This window comes from Triticum aestivum, chromosome 4A (genome assembly GCF_018294505.1).
Source record: "Triticum aestivum cultivar Chinese Spring chromosome 4A, IWGSC CS RefSeq v2.1, whole genome shotgun sequence".
Taxonomy (NCBI): domain Eukaryota; kingdom Viridiplantae; phylum Streptophyta; class Magnoliopsida; order Poales; family Poaceae; genus Triticum; species Triticum aestivum.
The window spans coordinates 526,992,391-527,006,804 of NC_057803.1; positions in this window are offsets into that span (position 1 = coordinate 526,992,391).

Sequence of the window (14,414 nt, forward strand, 5' to 3'; positions counted from 1 at the left end):
GTCTCAATCTGGACACATATTGAAAGTGGGAGCAATTAGCTAGAGTAGCTCCGTGCAGAGCATTGTTGACATAGAAATTTGCAAAATACTTACGGATCTGAATGTGGCAGACCCATTGACTAAACTTCTCTCACAAGCAAAACATGATGACACCTTAGTATTCTTTGGGTATTAATCACATAGCAACGTGAACTAGATTATTGACTCTAGTAAACCCTTTGGGTGTTGGTCACATGTCGATGTGAACTATGGGTGTGAATCACATGGTGATGTGAACTATTGGTATTAAATCACATGGCGATGTGAGCTAGATTATTGACTCTAGTGCAAGTGGGAGACTGAAGGAAATATGCCCTAGAGGCAATAATAAAGTTATTATTTATTTCCTTATATCATGATAAATGTTTATTATTCATGCTAGAATTGTATTAACCGGAAACATAATACATGTGTGAATACATAGACAAACAGAACGTCACTAGTATGCCTGTACTTGACTAGCTCGTTGATCAAAGATGGTTATGTTTCCTAACCATAGACATGAGTTGTCATTTGATTAACGGGATCACATCATTAGGAGAATGATGTGATTGACTTGACCCATTCCGTTAGCTTAGCACTTGATCGTTTAGTTTGTTGCTATTGCTTTCTTCATGACTTATACATGTTCCTATGACTATAAGATTATGCAACTTCCGTTTACCGGAGGAACACTTTCTGTGCTACCAAACGTCACAACGTAACTGGGTGATTATAAAGGTTCTCTACAGGTGCCTCCAAAGGTGCTTGTTGGGTTGGCGTATTTCGAGATTAGGATTTGTCACTCCAATTGTCGGAGAGGTATCTCTGGGCCCTCTCGGTAATGCACATCACTTAAGCCTTGCAAGCATTGCAACTAATGAGTTAGTTGCGGGATGATGTATTACTGAACGAGTAAAGAGATTTTCCGGTAACGAGATTGAACTAGGTATTGAGATACCGACGATCGAATCTCGGGCAAGTAACATACCGATGACAAAGGGAACAACATATGTTGTTATGTGGTTTGACCGATAAAGATCTTTGTAGAATATGTAGGAGCCAATATGAGCATCCAGGTTCCGCTATTGGTTATTGACCAGAGACGTGTCTCGGTCATGTCTACATAGTTCTCGAACCCGTAGGGTCCGCACGCTTAAAGTTCGATGACGGTTATATTATGAGTTTATGTGTTTTGATGTACCGAAGGAGTTCGGAGTCCCGGATGATATCGGGGACATGATGAGGAGTCTCGAAATGGTCGAGACGTAAAGATCGATATATTGGACGACTACATTCGGACATCGGAAAGGTTCCGAGTGATTCGGATATTTTTGGGGGTACCGGAGAGTTACGAGAATTCGTATTGGGCCTTAATGGGCCATACGGGAAAGGAGAGAAAGGCCTCAAAGGGTGGCCGCACCCCTCCCCATGGACTGGTCCGAATTGGACTAGGGAGGGGGGCGCCCCCTTCCTTCCTTCTCTTTTTCCCTTCCCTTTCCTTCCCTCCTACTCCTACTACTTGGAAGGGCTCCTAGTTCTACTAGGAAAAGGGGGAATCCTACTCCCGGTGGGAGTAGGACTCCCTAGGGCGCGCCATAGAGAGGGCCGGCCCCTCCCCTCCTCCACTCCTTTATATACGTGGCCAGGGGGCACCCCATAGACACAACAATCGATCTCTTGATCTCTTAGCCATGTGCGGTGCCCCCCTCCACCATAATCCACCTCGATCATATTGTAGCAGTGCTTAGGCGAAGCCCTGCGTCGGTAGAACATCATCATTGTCACCACGCCGCCGTGCTGACGAAACTCTCCCTCAACACTCGGTTGGATCGGAGTTCGAGGGACGTCATCGAGTTGAACGTGTGCAGAACTCGGAGGTGCCGTGCGTTTGGTACTTGATCGGTCGGATCGTGAAGACATACGACTACATCAACCGCGTTGTGCTAACACTTCCACTTTCGGTCTACGAGGGTACTTGGACAACACTCTCCCCTCTTGTTGTTATGCATCACCATGATCGTGCATGTGCGTATGATTTTTTTGAAATTACTACGTTCCCCAACAGTAGGCACCTCCAGAGTAGTAGGAGACGTTGTTGACGGTGGCGTCTGGCTTAGGGACTCCACCGTCTGGTCACAACAACCGGGTGTAGAAAGGGGAAAAAGGGGGAGCAAAGCAACCATGAGTACTCATCCAAAGTACTCACAAGCAAGGAGCTACACTACATATGTATGCATTGGTATCAAATGGAAAAAAGGGTAGCATATGTGGACTGAACTGCAGAATGCCGGAATAAGAGGGGGATAACTAGTCATGTCGAAGACTACGCTTCTGGCAGCCTCCATCTTGCAGCATATAGAAGAGAGTAGATGGTAAGTTCACCGAGTATCATCGCATAGCATAATCCTACCCGACGATCCTCTCCTCGTCACCCTATGAGAGAGCGATCACCGGGTTGTATCTGGTACTTGAAAGGGTGTGTTTTATTATGTATCCGATTCTAGTTGTCATAAGGTCGAGGTACAACTCCGGGTCATCCTTTTACCAAGGGACATGACTATTCTAATAGATAAACTTCCCTGCAGGGGTGCACCACATTTCCCAACACGCTTGATCCCCTTTGGCCGGACACACTTTCCTGGGTCATGCCCGGCCTCAAAAGATCAACACGTCGCAGCCCCACCTAGGCATAACAGAGAGGTCAACACACTGGTCTAAATCCTATGCATGCAGGGGTCTGGGCCCATCGCCCATTGCACACCTGCACGTTGCGTACGCGACCGGTGAGCAGACCTAGCAACCTCCATTACAAAGGAAGTTGTGTTACGCGGTCCAACCCGGCGCGCGCCGCTCAGTCGCTCATGTCTAGGAGGCTTCAGCCGATACCACGATATCGAGTGCCCATAACTGTCCCTGCATAGTTGGTTAGTGCATATAGGCCAGTGGCCAGACTCAGATCAAATACCAAGATCTCATTAAGCGTGTTAATTGATGTAACTGCGGACGCCGACTAGGGCCAGGCCCAGCTCTCACCTAGGTGGTCTCAACCTGCCCTGTCGCTCCACCACAAAGTAACAGTCGGGGGCCGTCGGGAACTCAGGCCCACCACTCTCTTGGGTGGAGCCACCTGTCCTTTCAGCCCCCACGCCGGAATCACTCACGGGTACTCTACGAGCTGACCCAACTTTGGTCATCAAGTATCACATATTATGTATGTAAGTATATACCCGTGATCACCTCCCGAGTGATCACGACCTGATAGTATAGCATGGCAGACGGACAAGAATGTAGGGCCACAAATGGAATACTAGCATCCTATACTAAGCATGTAGGATTGCAGGTAAAGGTAACAATAGTAGTAGCAAGGACAGGCTATGCATCGGGATAGGATTAACGAAAAGCAGTAACATGCTACGCTACTCTAATGCAAGCAGTAGAGAGAAGAATAGGCGATATCTGTTGATCAAGGGGGGGCTTGCCTGGTTGCTCTGTAGACAGAAACGGACCCTCGAAGGTGAAGTAGTCGATCACTAGTTCAACCGCGGTCTCGGGGTCTACCGGAAAGAAGTAACGGAGGGGGAACATAATAAATAATAGAGCAATCAAAGCATCACAAAGCATAACATGGCAATACATGGTGCTAGGGGTGACATAACGCAGTACTAGGTGATAATGGCAAAGGGAGAAAACATCCGGGAATGTATTCCTGGTGTTTCGCGTTTTCGGATAGACGGACCAGAGGGGGCGGTTGCAGGTTTGCTATGCTAGGGACGTGTAGTGAACGAACAAACTGAGTAATCGGATTCGTCTCGAAATTCTGAGCGACTTTCATGTACAAAGTATTTTCATCTGATATACGATTTATTTTATATTGATTTTTAAAGTTTTAATAATATTCTGGAATTTCCTGATTTGAGTTAATTCGAAAATTAAAATACCTAAACTGCTACGGGTACATAGAGAGGTGTACCCAATAGTGTGCAAGAGGCTAATAGGTGGAGTCTAGTTGACTGCCCAGTCAGCAGTCAACTGGGACCATTGACTGGTCAATGGGGTCCACTGGACCCACCTGCCAGTGACTGGACTGACATAGTCAGCATGTTTGACTGGTCAACGGATCCAGTGGGACCCACGTGTCAGTGAGTATGAGTTTTAAGCGAGTTTTAATTAATCTAACTAGCTAGGTGGGTCCACATGTCAGTATCACTTAGCACTTAATTGATTTAACTTGAACCTAAACTAATCCTACTGCTAAATTAACAGGGCAGGGGCCTATTTGGGCGTGGCACAGCAAGCAGGCCGGCGCACAAGCGCTCGGGCAGGCAGGGGCCAGCCACGGCGTTGCCGGCAACGGCGACGAGCGAGGAGAGCAGGCAGGCGAGGGTGGCCGGCGGCGGCGGGTCAGAGGCAGGGTGACGCCAAGGGGGGGGACAAGCAGGCAACATGGCGGAGCGCTGCGGCGGGAGGGTGGAGCAGCAGGCGAGCGGGGCTCACGGCGACGGGCGCGGCGAACGCGAGCCCGTCCGGAGCTCTGGCACGGGGCGTACAAGGGGGGAGGGGGGAGGCGCGGGCGACCATGGCCAGAAGCAGGCGGGGCTGGGCTCGGGCGGCAGCGCACAGCACTTGCGGGGTGCGGCAGGGGAGGCCGGAGGCGGCGGCAGCCAGGCAAAGCAGCAGCAGTGGGAGGCAGCGGGGGAGCGTGCGGCGCGGGCACGCACGCAAGCCGAGCGCGAGGCTGGCAGCGGCAACGCCACGCACGGGCGTGCAGCAAGGGCGCGAAGGGGAATGGCGACGCGGGGCTCGACGGTCGTGGTGGCCGTGGCCACTGGCCGGAGACCGACAGCTATGGACGGCGGCCTATGGCAATAATCAGACAACTACAACGACTAAATCGAGAGGGGAATAGGGGATTCGGTGGCGGAGCTCACCGCGAGGCGCAAGAAAGGCCGGTGGAAGTTTAGTAGCTGCAGGAGGCGGCGAATCGAGGCGGAAATCGACGACGGCAGAAGGAAGAAGACGATCTCGATCCCGTCTTTTGGTGATGCCCTGGCTCGATCTAAACCTTATAGACGACAAGGAAGCCGGTGGACACACTAACTTGGCGCGGGGACGACGGTGGCCATGACAATGACAACGATGAGCGCGGTCACCGCTCGAGCTCTGGGCTTGTTTTCGAGCTGAGGAGGAGGGGGTGCGATGGGTAATGGGAGGGAATCGGATGGGCACGAGACAGGGTTTTTGAGGGGCTTATTTGTAGGTCCAGAGGGGGATGCATGGAGGCCATCCATGGCCAAGGCGCCATGGATGCGTGACAAGCACGTCCTCTATCTCCTGTAGCGGGAGGTGGAGGAAAGTCAGTTGGGCTGGGCCAAAAATATTGTGGTCATCAAAGGCCCGGTGGCACAGCAGTTAGTTAGGCCCTATTTCTATTTTATTTTATGTATCTAAGTTAGCTACTATTTCGTATTAATTTGAGTGACCAAATGAATTTAGTTGAATGTTAAACTTAACACATAAATCAGACACAACATTGTAGTGTTTCATTAAAAGTTTCAGAGCCAAAGGAATAGTTCAAGCATTTTTAGGAATCGAATAAGCCAATTAAGATGTTGTTGGATCACTTTATATTTTCCTAGGTATTAAATGGTGAGTCGAATGATGTTGGTCTCTACATGATAATTAGCTAGTGAATATTTGCAACCCAACGAACATTTTTGTCTTTAAATTTTTGAAGAAAATAATTTGACTAGAAATTTGAATTTGAACTTGAGTTTGATTTGGAAAAAATGATGATTAGCAAAATAATTTTGATGACTTGGCAGTCATTAGCAGGAGTTTACTGTAGCTTAATTATCCGGGCATCACAATTTTCCTCCACTACAAGAAATCTCGTCCCGAGATTTAAGGGGGGATAAGGGGGAAAGACTTGGGGAGGACAAAGCTCAACACCTGATAGGTACCTGGGGGCTATCTCAATGAATGTGGCATAGAGACATCTCTCGAGTTGAAATTCAAGAAAGTCATCAAGAACAAGGTAAGAAGGTGCAATATGAAGCTTCAAGCGGATAGACAATCGTCTGATGTGTGGAACAGAGTGTGAAAAGGGGTTCGGAGCAACGGGAATAAGTATTGTGTCTGATACCAGAATAGATCGACTCTTGGAAGGCGGCTCGGGATTTTCATACGAAGCCAAGCATGAGAAATAACTTTAGCAACAGTGTGTACAGAAGTGTCAGGTTTCGATCATGCGAGACCTGTGGGTTATGGGCCCACCATGTGGGTTAAAAGTAGATAAGGGGGTGACAGCTTGCACGATCATGTAAGCAAGGCATGTCAGAGGATAGTCTGTCGGTCATGTCGGCAACAACATCGGTACCAAGGGCGAGGGACGAAGAGAACCATTTTCCTGCTTGTTAAACGAGGCGGACCAGTAGGCAAAGTTCTCGTCCATCGGTGGTTACCGGAATGTCATCAACAAAAGTAACAGGGTCTTTCTGACAGAGTGGTACAACGAGGTGTTTACATAAGCAGGGATATATTACTGCTTATATAATATATATCACAAGAAGGTTTAAACAAACCAATGGAAAGGAAAAGTGATTATCAGGTTTAAACAAAACAATGGAAAGGAAAATGTGTTTAAACACATATTTCAGGGGTATATCCTTCTCAAGGACAAGCAGAGCATGATATCCATGATAGGATATAACGTAGAAAACCCTTTAGGAAAGGGGAGTTAAATATCATGACATTACCCATACAACGGTGTTTGGGGTAATTAATAAAGAAATTTTAGCATTGTGCTTCAAATGTTCTTATTGAAAATCGGAGTACCACATGCATGCTCCGAGATAGCGTTGACATGGTCTTCAAGCAAAGGTCAGACTTGGATACCCAAAGGATTCATTAGAAACAACTTATAGAATAAGTCCTACAATTTCCTCATGGAAGAATGGCTAACCTTTCTAAAAGGAAACTGTAACACTGGGTCCTTCGGCCAGGTGTGCTAGGCATGACATCACCTTATCGGGTCAAAATACTAGTATGTTCCAACCACCATATCTGACTAAGATTTAGTTTAGGTTGGTGCCAGGTTACCTCAGGGCTCAGGACGGCTGAGAAGAAAAGGTGCGGCACAAATTAACAAGATGACATTATAAGATTCTTGGGAATTTGAACTATGGAAGCGAGTTCCGAAACAAGAGTTCATCATTAAATCAAGGAGGTGAGGAGGTGGCTGATTGACTCAGCGACAATTCATTGAGATTTCCAAAAAAAATTGGATTTCCACAATTATGTGAACAAGGAAAATAACATTTGTCAGATCAAATGATATAATGAGGTATGCTCGAGGAAAACATACACAATTTAACAATGATGGAAGGGTGCACCCGGAAATCTAGACTAGGTAGCACGATCAATGTTTGAATGATGATTCAATAAGCAAGAGACTCAGAATGAAACTATCGACCATTAACTTCGAAGCAACAGGTTGCTTGAATTATAGAGTCCAATCAGCATCATTCACTTGTCGATATTCTTGGTTAGGAAATACGGGGATCAAGAAAGAATGGTGCTTGTGAGAAGTATCACTACACCAAGAATTCTTAAGAGGTGTAACAATTCTCACAACATCCTTGACGTAAAGGATGGTAATACTTCAAGGTAGAACATAATACAAGCTGGATAGCAAGTTGCATCCATGACATGAACAAGTTTGTGATGAAAGGAAAGTAAGGGTGTTGTTGATGGTAACTCAATTTACCAAGGGACGAGGATCGTACTTATCACCACGAATTCGATTGATATCCTGTAAGGAGTCAAAATGTTGATGACGATCACAAAACATTTGTTGAGAGGTTCCATGCAGATGTAATCGACCAGCGACGACATCAAGCAGAAGCAATGGTGAAGCGAAGGGTTATTGGAACCATGGATACGACACAAACTCGGAATCAAGCTTGTTGTTTGAGGTGGGACGATAAGACGAGTAAATCAACATAATCTTAGCTCATCATCGAAAGTTGTGCTCCAGGAATAAGGACCGGGTGGCACAGTTAAAATTTAGCACGATAATGATATAGCCGATCAGGTTAGGAATAACTTGAAGGATTATTAAACTCATAAGCAACAAAAATTACTTAGAGTTATTTAATTGGAGTGCGGATCAATTCACTTATCAGTGTTCTCGAGTGACTATTAACTCAGAACCCGAGGGGGATTGGAATCGACGAGAATAATAGTTGATGAAGAACTCATAAGAAGTTATGTAGTTCCGTCATATTCTCGAGGTACCAGAAGATATACTCGAAGGTAGAGCAGAATAGAGGTTGGACAGGTGTATTGTCCTACAGAAGACAGGTACTTCAACTTGTCCGAGAATGGGATCAAAGAAGAACAATATGGTCGGAACCATGATCGCAAAGGACCAAACATAGATACAGGACGAACCTATAACAAGGGGATTATTATCATTACAAGAAGCTTCGATGATAAGTTTCACATCGGGTCCATGGGCATGAACGCAAAGGCTCAAGGTCGACTCTCACTTCTTCAATGCATAACCTTTCATTTTACTTATCGCTTTTAATGAAGCTGTAGTGTAGAAATTTTATCTGGCGAAACAACAGACGAGTATGACTCGCAAAAACTTTCGGGTTCATACGGTTTGGGGAAGGCATAGGTTCAACCCATCGGGGCATCTTAAGATCATATACCACAAATTTCAAGAATAAATAACACAAGCTCGATGGTAGAGCATGCTTGAGCAAGCAGAGGATACAATTTACCAAAGGCATTATGTATCCGAGGAAAGGCTCACAAGATTATTGAATATGAAGGACATTGTCGGATAAAACACGACAAAGGGTCTGGTGGTCCACAAGGGATCTGATGTGAGCATCGGTACTCAACCAGAGGAAGAAAGAATGTCAGGAGATCAGATTATAGAAACAACTGACTAACTCAAAGCTCAAATGCAAAGGAATTATTAATTCCAAGACAAGGGATCAGAAGCAATGCTCTGATTAGGGATGGATAAGATGAATAGCCTTAGGGGTACAATCGACGGCAATTTGATTGGTCGAGATCCAACTCATGTTTAAAATGGCGTCTGAGCCAGAAGAAAGAATTCTAAGATTCTTCTGAGGATTGCAAGAAATCACAACATATTGAATCAATGGACTCAAAATGATAATGACAATGGATGTCAACAAGAATACTAGACTTATGGGATTAATCGTAATGCATGCAAGGAAGAATTTCAAAAGCGATAGGTTGTTGAGGATCTTCGGAAGATCGACTGGCAATTCGAAGACTTTTGTGAAATACATTGATCAACCGGGGATGAGTGGATACTCGATAAGTGCGAGAAATTATCCGTAGGGGTATTTAGGTGGTAAAGAAATGCAAGGCGGTAGGCACAAAGGATTCTCAGACTATTGAAAGTGCAACTATCCCTGGGTAGTTTTGGTAATTCCTAACAACATATAGCTCATTGAGCTAATGCTATTTCAAGATAAATATTTCAGGAACACTCAATGATTGGCATAACATTGATTAGTGTCGGAGTAATGGGCCACGGGTAGGCTAACCCAGGCCCAGAACCTTTCAAGACATTGAGGCATACTGCGCCCCTCGAGATCCCAGGACGAAGAGCCGCCTTCTGAGGAGTCGGAGGCGAGGCGGCCGAGTCCTAGGAACGGCTTCAGGGTAAAGCCGACTCCCGACTGGCGACTTCCATAGAAGCCGGCCTTGGGGAATCTGCCCGCGACGCCAACAACCCCCATGCCCTCATAAAGAGGGACGGGACGGGGAGTGACCATAGTAAGGTCCACTCCCACCCCTTTTCCAAGGGCATGCGTGGCTACAGTACGCCGTACCCGCGGAGATCTCCGCGTGGCGCGACACTATTGCCATGCCGGCCTTGACGTCAGCCCCAGGGGGCGGAGCCCTGTGCCCACGACGGCCTGCCGGTACGACCCAGGGATGATGGGTCCCACCAGTCGGCGGGCGTACGAAAGACGGCGAAAGCGCCACCAGTCGGCCCGGATGGGAGTCGGCCACCAGAAGTCGGCCGACCCCTCCCACGGGCCCCACGCACCATTAATCAGACACGACAAGTAGTGGCCACAGTGATCGCCCGCCAGACGGCGGAGCTGTCGCCACGACCTCATGACCGAGCCTGCATCATTAGAGGCACGGCTATAGTAATCTGTAGCCGGCAAGACCCACCCGTGGCGGACGTGGCCTGTCGGCTCCATACCGAGCCAGTCGGCGGGCCCCAGGAGTCGGTGGGCCCCAGGAGTCGGCGGATAAGACGGCGGCCAGAGAGACTGACAGCTGGGACCACGTCCAGCCGGATTACCATTGTACCCCTGGGGGGTAGGCCTATATAAACCCCCCAGGGCATCCATGCAAAGGGTTGGAATCCATTAGTACTAGACCAGATCGTATAGGAAGGAGAGAGCTAGCCTTGCCTTCTCCTACCTCCAGGAAACAGCTCGAGGAGCAACCGTGTAAACACTTTGCCATAGTGATCATGCGGAGACCCCGTAGAGTAGCAGTAGGGGTATTATCTCCCCGGAGAGCCCCGAAGCTGGGTAAGATTCGCCGGCGTGCATGCCTTTGTAACACCCCGGATGTAACTTTCCCTATTTGTACTCCAATTCTTGCCGTTTCCGGCGTTAAGTTATATTTATTTTCTCAGGTTCGGGTCTTTGTCTCCATGTGTTGTGATCATTGTCATGCATCTCATATCATGTCATCATGTGCATTGCATTTGCATACGTGTTCGTCACATGCATTCGAGCATTTTCCCCGTTGTCCGTTTTGCATTCCGGCGCTTCGTTCTCCTCCGGTGGCCATTTCTAGCTTTCTTTCATGTGTGGGGATTAAACATTTCCGGATTGGACCGAGACTTGCCAAACGACCTTGGTTTACTACCGGTAGACCGCCTGTGAAGTTTCGTACCATTTGGACTTCGTTTGATACTCCAACGGTTAACCGAGGGACCGAAAAGGCCTCATGTGTGTTGCAGCCCAACACCCCTCAATTTTGGCCCAAAACCCACCTAACTCTGCTCCATCATCTAGAGCGTTTGATCACGATCGCGTGGCCGAAAACCGCACCCCATTTGGACTCTCCTAGCTCCCTCTACCTATAAAATAGCATCTCCCCCGAAATTTCCGGATCAAATCCACCCTAGACCTAGATCCCCCTCCTCTCCGCGTGGCCGGACGTGTCCGCCCGCCGCCGGATGAAAAATCCCGCCGCCACCGCCGCCACGTGGCAGCCTCCCATTCGCCCGCGCCCGGTCCCCAGATCCCCGCGCCGCCCGGGCCCGGGAAGCCCGCAGCCGGCCCCCGAGGCCCATCCATTCGCCGCCCGCGCCTCCCTGCTCCCCGCCGAGCTCCGCCGCCTCCGCCGCGCCGCCGCCCGACCGGACCACGCCGCATCGCCGCGCCATCGCCGCCGCATCGCCGCGCCATCCCGCCGCCTCGCCCGCCCGGCCGCGCCGCCTCGCCCACCGCCTCCGCCGCCGCGCCCCTCGGGCCCCGCGCTCCGGCCGCCACTCTGGCGAGGCCCGGGCCGGCCTCCTCCTTCCTCCGGCCAGCTCCGGCGTACAGGAAACTCCGGCGAGCCCGGATCCAACCTCGGTTCGCGTGCCGGGTCTAACCCTAGATCCGGAGGTGTTTTTATTCTTCTAAGTCCCGAAATTTTCAGTCCAAGTGCTCATGTTCGTAGTTCCGTAACTTCGCATCCGTAGCTCCGATTCATGCATATAGCATATCAAAATGTTCATCTCAGAGCGTACATCATTTCATTCCATTGCATAATTTTTATTTGAGTTCATCTTGATGCCCGAAATGCTGTTAGAAGAAGGCTACTTGAGTTAATTGTCAGATCTGCTACTCCATTTACGTTTTTGTCATTTTTGCCATGATTAATGTGTGCATGCTATGCCCTGATGCTCTACATGTGTTTTGTTAAGGGTTTTGTCATCTTTCCAGAGGTGCAACCCATGTATTTTTGTGATGTGTGTGGTGACTTATGCAAGCTTGCAAAGTGGTGCACTTGCTAATTCTGTTTTCAGGGACAGTAATTTCACTAAGTCCTGGAGCTGTTTATCTCATGAGGCCATATGTTCATGTTGTTTCCTAGTGATCCGTGCCTCTTTTGAGGATGATCAGTAGGGATGTTTTGTTAATATTGTAGTTCTATATCCATCCATGTATTTTTTTGCAATTATGGAGCACCCTAGTTTGAGTCAATCGAGCTCTACTTTTGCTACTTTGTGAATCTGGGCAGACTGTCAACTTGTTTGCAATTTTGCCGGCGATGTTGTAGTTGATCCGTGCATGCTATGCTATTGTTCTTGCCATGTCCAGCTTGTATTTTGTGCCTTCTTGATGGGTGTATGCTTGTCTTGCCATGACTTGCACCGTAGTGAGTGCATCGAGCTCGTAAACATGCCTACTTGAGTTATATTTCAGGATGTGTCAGTTTTCACTAAGTATGAAAACTGATTATGTTTTTGCTATGTTCACATGCTTGCAATTGTATTTTCTGATCCCTTTTGGCTCAATGTTACTAAGGGACTTTTGTTAAGCTCTTTGAGTAGCTCCATGCCATGTTTTACTTTGCCATGTTCAGATCCTGTAGCATGTAGTTTTGTTGCTCCGAAGGGGGCTACCTGATCTGAAATTCCAGACAAGTGTTGATTTCACTAAGTCTAAGATCTGTTTGCCATATGCATTTTTGCCATGCTTGTTTGAACCTGTTAATGGATGAATTGGCGGTAGCTCAGTGCTAGACTTTTGTTAAGCATCTTGTGTGCATCCCTGCCATGTATTTTGTTGTCTTGTTGGGGTGCTGTAGCATGTTCATCTCATTGGTTTTAGATGCCTACTTGCTGTAAATCGCAGACCGGTGTCATTTTTGAATCGCTTGCCATTTCCAAACCATAACTCCGATTCCGGCGTTCTTTATATCGTTTTCAAGCGATTTCATCTCATCTTTCCAGTGGCACACTTGGAATTCCAAGTTGAGGCCAGGTTCATGCATTTCCTGTCATATCTTGCATTTTGCATCCCGCATCGCATCCCACATAGCATATCATCTTTGCATTGTGTTGTTTGAGTTTGCACGTGGTTGATTGTGTCCTTGTTGCTTGTTTGTCTTGTTTGGGTAGAGCCGGGAGACGAGTTCGCTAACGAGGAGCCCGTTGAGTTTGCTTTCGAGGATCCAGTCAACTCTGACAACTGTGCAGGCAAGATGATCATACCCTTGAAATCACTACTATCTTTGCTATGCTAGTTTGCTCGCTCTTTTTCTATGCCATTGCTACGATGCCTACCACTTGCTTTCAAGCCTCCCAAATTGCCATGTCAAACCTCTAACCCACCTTTGTCCTAACAAACCGTTGACTGGCTATGTTACCGCTTTGCTCAGCCCCTCTTATAGCGTTGCTAGTTGGAGGTGAAGATTGAAGGCCGTTCCTTGTTGGAACATTTATTTACTTGTTGGGATATCATTATATTGCTATGCTATCTTAATGCATCTATATACTTGGTAAAGGGTGGAAGGATCGGCCTCTCGCCTAGTGTTTTGTTCCACTCTTGCCGCCCTAGTTTCCGTCATATCGGTGTTATGTTCCCGGATTTTGCGTTCCTTACACGATTGGGTTATAATGGGAACCCCTTGATATTTCGCCTTGATTAAAGCTTTTCCAGCAATGCCCAACCTTGGTTTTACCATTTGCCACCTAGCCTCTTTTCCCCTAGGTTTCCGAAGCCCGAGGGTCATCTTATTTTAACCCCCCCCCCCTCCCGGGCCAGTGCTCCTCTGAGTGTTGGTCCGACCGAGTAGACTCCGGGGCCACCTCGGGGCAACTTGAGGGTTGGTTTTACTCGTAGGATGTCTCATCTGAGTGTGCCCTGAGAACGACATATGTGCAGCTCCTATCGGGATTTGTCGGCACATTCGGGCGGTGTTGCTGGTCTTGTTTTAACCTGTCGAAGTGTCTTGAGTAACCGAGATACCGAGTCTGATCGGAACGTCTTGGGAGGAGGTCTATTCCTTCGTTGACCGTGAGAGCCTGTCATGGGCTAAGTTGGGACTCCCCTGCAGGGATTTAAACTTTCGAAAGCCGTGCCCGCGGTTATGGGCAGATGGGAATTTGTTAATGTCCGGTTGTAGATAACTTGAACCTTAATTAATTAAAATTAATCAACTGAGTGTGTTACCGTGATGGCCTCTTCTCGGCGGAGTCCGGGAAGTGGACACGGTGTTGGAGTAATGTTTGCGCGGGTTGCTCTCTAGTTTCTCGCTCGCGCTTTGCCTCCTCTTCTCGCTCTCTTTTGCGAATAAGTTAGCCACCATACTTGCTAGTC